We start from the raw sequence: 6,728 nt of genomic DNA, 5'->3' as shown, positions 1-6,728 counted from the left end.
GACCAGATTAGCGAGGTGGACCGGAGCGTGCGTTTTGCTTGTGATTTCATTTGCTGACGTGCAGAATGGCGACACATGCGTTTCGCCTCCTTTCTTCTTCTTCTTCTTCTTCTTCTTCTTCTTCTTCTTCTTCTTCTTCTTCTTCTTCTTCAGACATTTTGATGCTTCTTTGGATTTACGGCCAACTTCTCAACCTAAAGCCGGCCTTTCCTTCCCGAATAAAGTAACCCTACACTTTATACATATTTCTGGCAAGCATGAATGAGGGTTTACTCTACAGAATGATACACTGCAGTCATGCCTTTCTTACACAATATAAATCATGATTCACATAATGAGTCCAGCAAACAACTACTCCTTGCAATAATCCAATTAATCCTCCCTGTTTTGGCAGGCTGCGCTCATTTCGAGTCCCATCTCAAGTGGATGGTTTCCAGATGTTTCTCCATCGACGCTCATCAGTGAACTTCTCCGCTCCGCTGATGCTCGCATTACTTTTTTTTTTTTTTTTTGGTTCTTGTTGTGAGGTGGAGCTGGAGGTAAAAGAAGGGGTGGTTTTGCATGATTAGAGGTGGAGCAGCTTCTTAATAATTCCCCCCTCCTCTCTCTCTCTCTCTCTCTCTCCCTCCTCCTTCCAGATCAGTCATCGGTCATCTGGTTCCTCTGGCCTGCATCACGTAGCCTGCAGACCTCTGGTCCCCATTAGTCCCCCACCCCCTTACGGTATCTCTGGACGCTTAAAAGACTCTGTCTGCTCCAGCTTTTGGGCCTGGTATCTTGCTTCAGCGTTGTGTTTGTAGTGCTACCCTGCAGCACTTCATGATGATTGAATGCCGCAGCGTTTCCACCTCTTTGAAGAGGGTTCTCTGATTTTATTTATCGCTGCCCATTTCAGAGCTGTTTTCTTTAGATACAGGGACATTAAGTGCAACTCCTTAGTCTGCTGAACAACTGGGTGCATTTTTTTTTTCAGTTCGCTTTACTCTCATGGCTCAAGACAATGAGTCAGAGGAAACACGACTTGAGGAAATTAGCGTGTTAGTCAGGTCCTCATCCTGTTGTCACTCCGACCACAGTCCTGCGAAGGCAGACCTGTTTCTGCAGCTGTGCGTTAGTGATTAGGCATAACACAATTATCAGTTCAGTTCTGTCCTGTAGAGGAACATGTTTGTTCTGCAATAATATCCATGAAAGCTTTTTTTTTTTTCTTTTTTCTTGTTTTGTCATAAAAATGTGTTTCATCAGGATTTTATTTCATAGACCAGCACAAGCAGTGTTCAAGGGTTGGAAAATCAAACATGGTTTTCAAACTTTGTAACAATAAACATGTCGAAGGTGTGGCCTGCATTTGGATTTAACCCTTTCCACTCCAATAAAAGCCAGCGCAAGCAGTCTGTAATCAGTAATAGCGTGTAATTTAATCTCAGTACGAACCCAGCTGTCTCTAAGTTCCTCTTTGGCATGAGGGTATGTGTTTCATAGGAAAGAAAACATTATGTGGAAATATTCAAGAAGAATTTCAAAGCAGCTGCCTGGAAGCTAAAGTTTGTGCTCAAGATACCCGATGACTTAAAGAGGGCAAAGTGAAAGTTTCTGATTGTCTTTGACAAATACGTTATCTGAATGTGTGCGTGCGTGTGTGTGTGACAAAAGTGGCTTACAAACTTGACTAAGTTACACCAATTCTGTCCAGGGTGAGTGGGACACAACTCCAGGAATGTGTTGCAAGGCGTTGGGTGTAAAGGCATCCAGAATGTTTTACAGAATGACGTACAGTGTAAAAAAAAAAAAAAAAAAAGTCTAACAAATGCTAGGAAAGTGCAGTCTTCTGAATTTGTCAAAAGTAAAAAAAATTAAAAAAGAAAAAAAAGGAGAAGAATCTCTCATTGTTTTGGAATTTAACAAATATAAATAAACTAATTATAACTAACCAAAGCAGGAAAAGTAAAGTTGGATTTAATGTCAGTCATTAAGGAAAAATCAGCCATGTTTATTTATACAGGGTAGATTTTCTCTGCAAGTGGTAGAACATTAAGAATTCATATTCCCCCTGAATGCACCACCCACAGGGTGAACCATAGAGGTTGCAGCTTCATGCTGTGAGAACAACTTTTCATGCAGCAGACCTGAATCTGAATTAGACTTACTGAAAAAAATGATGTTTTTGCATACTTTCCATCAGACATGACTGAGACGGAGCTGTTTTTCGACATAGAACTGGCAATAATTTCAATCTCTATAGATTTGAACATTTTTGAAAACAGAAAGCAGGTATAATTCTCACAGCTTTGTTTTTGTTTTGTTCTTTATCATATAAAATTCTACATAAATACTTTTGCAGGTACTGTCTGCACAAATCCCACAGCGCTCTTGCCAGCGATGAAGAAAGCGGAGCTGTTTTGTTGGAGCCAGCTGAAAATGTGACACTCTGCAAACGCTGGATTGGAAAAATATAATATGCCGAACTTGATAGCAGTTCACCAAATTGTTTCTTTTTGCAGGATTCAACAGAAATTGGTTGCTTCAGAAGAAACACAGTTTCTGTTATCCTTTCTGTTGCCAAAACCTTTCAGGCAAATGAATTCTCATTTAATTTCTGCAACCAAATGTTGAGTTTCTGTATTCTTTTTTCCCTTTCCCCCCTTTTTTTTGGCTGTTTGCACAATGCCTTGATTTGTGAAAAAAAAAAAAAAAAAAATCTGTCCAAGAACCATTAAAGCTCAGTAAGTATTTGTCTCAGACAGGCTTTGATAAATCATGGAAAATCAAAGCTGTTCACACTTTATTTTTTCATCAACATGTAACATGACAGGTTTGGATTAGCTCGTCCAAGCTGACGGCGCACGTTGCACACGCACATTTGTGCATTTGTTAACGTGCAGCGCAGCAGCTAAACATTCTGATGCCTTCACATCCTGTGAGGCAGACTGCCGTGACCACCAAGAAGCAAGTATAAACACGACTTTATTTCTTCTGTCACAGCCTTTTAGGCAAGGCTGAAAGATAAAGATACCTCACCTTCCGAAATGATGGATAATCTTGAATTTTCCCCACATCGTGTTACGTTACAGCCACGAACTTCAGTGGAGTTGCTAATGACAGACAAACACACATTGTTGTGAAGTGGAAGGGAAATTATAAAAACTGTACAAAGTGCGGTTTGCATTTTTCTTCAGCAATGCCCTCTTGGAAGCCTCCCAGGACCCCCAGTTTTGAACATTTAGATCCAATTTTTCTTTGCTATTGCAAAATAGCACCAAAAAGAGCATCCACAAACATTATCCTTTTAAAATTTTGACACCATTAAACCGTAGACCAAACAGGACTTCTTATGGCTTCCTTCTAACAATGGCTTTCATGTAAAACCTTAAGATAAAATACACTGTCATCTAGCAGCTTGTGAAAACTTTCTAGGGATGTGGTTATATTTGCAGGGCACCGTCAATTGCCAATGCATTTAAAACTGAAAACCTAGCACCCAGAGCTGCAGATTGCCATAAACATCTGCATGCATAGCTTCATTTCTACATCCACAGCTTTCCTGACGAAAACATAGTGAGGATATGGAGACATAATTCCGCTGTACTTGAAGTTCTTTATTCTTTGATTAACACATAATGTAAAAAAAAAAAAGAAAAACCTGACATCAAAACATCAGAGATAATATGACCTGTGTAATACTTTCTCAGTAACGATGTAGAGCAAGCAAAAAAAAAAAAAAAACAAACAAAAAAACTGTCGAACTCCAAAACTAGAGTTGAATTTCTTCTTGGAAAAGCTAATTCGCTTTTCTGTCAATATATCTGTCATGCACAATGTTTTTCTAAGGTTAAGCACTTCTAACTTGCATATCTCTTTGTTATTTAAGTGGAAAACCTCAGTTAGTAAAATGAGCTGCTGATACTACATTTTTCCCCTCTTCCTCGTCTCTGCCCATCTGATTTGTTTCCCCCCCACCCCCAGATTTTATTTTCCCAGGCTTCACAGTGTGAATCTGGTTTCCTACTTAATTTCTAGGAACGTGCAACTGTCATGACGCTCAGAATGTTCGACAACCACGAGCAGAATACAGTTTTTCGTTTTCACTTGCTTGATTTCAAACAGTTACTGTGGGAAGGTTTCTAATTCTTTCTTTTCTTTTTGGGGCTTTTCATTTTGGAGATTGTTAAAACATCCACCGTTTAACTTATACTGTAGTTTCACAGATCATATGAGGGAGCACATGGTAATAATTAATGTTTTATCTGATTTGCAAATCATAGAGAGATGCTGCAATTTGTCTCCATCCACTTTCTGCTGACACGCTTCCAACAGAACAAGTCGCACCAGCCAGTATCCACAAATGTGCATATTCTAATTGTTCAATTACATAACAACAGTGTCTGTGATTGTTGTGAGTATTGGCTGTGGCTATGTTGTTCGAAATCCTACCCCGACCAATCATAGCGCTCTTCGTATCTTTCCTCTATCTTCAGAAATCTGCTGAGTGACAGCGGCCATGGCAACAGCCCGGCTCTCCGTGGCTCCCTCGCACCCCTGCTGTGCAGCGTTTGATGGCAGTTAGACGTGTTGCAGAGTAATTGGGTTGTGGACCGGATGAGATATGTCCCCCTTAGGTGTGACAGAATGTGAGAAATGGAGCAGGTGGTGGAAGCCCAGAGGCTCTCCCACCCAGCACAGCGTTCAGCCAATGGTTGTTTGCTTTACCAGGTGCAAAACGCTCAATTCTGTCGTCCTGTCAGCATGGCAGCGTGTACTGCGAACATGTCAGAAATTCAGAAAATGTCCTTGGTTGGATGCAGGTATTAAGATATGGCAAAAAAATAAAAAATAAAAATAAAAAATCAAGTTGAACAGTGCAGAACTTTTCTTGGTAATAAAAATAAACTCCATTCAATAATTGGGCCATTAGGAGGCAGTTTTCAGCAATTAAATATTCCAATAAATAAACATGAATTTGTTTGTATAAGAGGTCTTATTCCAGTAAATCTTGCCTGAGACATATTTCATTACTATAAAACTTTGAGTATAATGAACCCTAAGACTTTGAAACGTGCTTTCAAAATGCTTTCCACACTTTTTAGATTTTTATTTGTATAAAATCTTAAAAAAAAAAAAACTGTGCATCATAGTCCTTCCACTTGTGCATTATGAGCTACATTTTGTTGGTCTGTCAGGTAGAATACCAATGAAATGCATTTATCATTTGCAGTTGAAACACGTGAGAAGTTCAGGAGGTGCAAACACACGTACGAGGCGATGAATTTGTTACATTTACCATCTGGACCTAAGTAATGAAAGCGATCAGAAGGCTCTGACATGCATATGCGCACACGGAGCCCGGCTAGCCCCCCGATGGCTCCAGCTTGGACATGCGCCGCTTCCTGTGATCTGGCGACCAAAGAGAGCTGTAACCGAGTAGCAACCACCCTATCGGCCTATCGTGAAGACGACATCAGAGGTTTGCCATGTGAAAGGAATGAGCTGTCACATTACACTTGTTCCAACATCCATGAACAGTGCAAAGCCCATGCCAAACATGATCGGGTGTCACAGCAGCAGGTCAGGTGCTTCACATCACCAGATCCCGCAGCCTAGACAGGTGATGCCGGCCTGGCAAAGCAGGAAGTTGGCTGAAAAGAAGGAGGTGTGAAGGGTGTATGTTTTGTATCTCGATAAAAAAAAAAAAAAAAAAAAAATTAAAACCTTAGCAACTGTGTTCTACAGAAATATCAACTGTACAACAACCTTTATTGAATCAGTTGTCTGTTTCAGATTCTCTCTTGCAAACCACAAATGGGCTAAAGAAGGTCACCAGCCCTCACATGCTCTGAATCTGGTCTGGAAGAGGTAACCAATTATAAACAAAACTACCTGAAGAACTAAAACTTGTCTTTCAGGATTTCTCTACATTTGTTTTATTCCAATCCATGTTTGTGCATATGGGGGGAGGGAGTCTTTAGTTTTTATCTTTTCAAGCTTTTCCCTGGCTCTAGTCGCCCTTATTTAATAGTTGTCATAAAGAAAAGTGGGTTATGAGAAAGGAGGAAGACAAGCGGTGAAGGTCACTCAGCCTGTCACTATTCAGTCTGACTGAGCTTTTCTGCATTTAACTTTCTAGTTAGAATAGTTCTTCAAAGTCAGTTAAACTCAGTTAAATTCAAAAAATGCTTTAAAATGCAATTATAACTCATATAACTTTCTCAGGAAAGCTGAATATAGTTTTCACATGGCATCATAGTTACGCTGAACAACTATGGAGTACTTTGTGTTGGTCTAACAAATAAAATTCTGATAAAATTCATTCATGTTTGAGGTTGCTACAAGACATAAATCTGAAAAAAGTTCAGCTTTAACTTTTCTTTCTCTAATCCAATTAGTAGCTTTTGTTCGTTTTCAACAACAAATATGAAACAATTTTAGGGCGGCAGTGGATTATTTTGGTTTTAGTGCTTATTCAGGAGCAGTTCTGTTCCGACGCTGTTATAATGATACTCTGACTTTGATGGATTGCTTCATCTGAACGCTATCTGCTTACAATAACAAACCATGTTGTAGCCTGAGATGTGCTTCAGAAAAGTGGATTGCAGGGGCGAAAAAAAAAGAAAAAGTTTCTGCTTCAAAGAATGATGAGCATCCCTCTAAATGCGAGTGTCCTTACCCACACTACAATTATATCTACGTGTTTGAACCGCTTCCAGTTCGCATCTCAGTTCTCAACAGCGACT

This window comes from Poecilia mexicana, unplaced genomic scaffold (genome assembly GCF_051168715.1).
Source record: "Poecilia mexicana isolate PSO_F unplaced genomic scaffold, ASM5116871v1 scaffold_21, whole genome shotgun sequence".
NCBI classification, from domain to species: domain Eukaryota; kingdom Metazoa; phylum Chordata; class Actinopteri; order Cyprinodontiformes; family Poeciliidae; genus Poecilia; species Poecilia mexicana.
The sequence above is the reverse complement of the archived record's forward strand: the minus strand, read 5'-3'. Positions refer to the sequence as shown.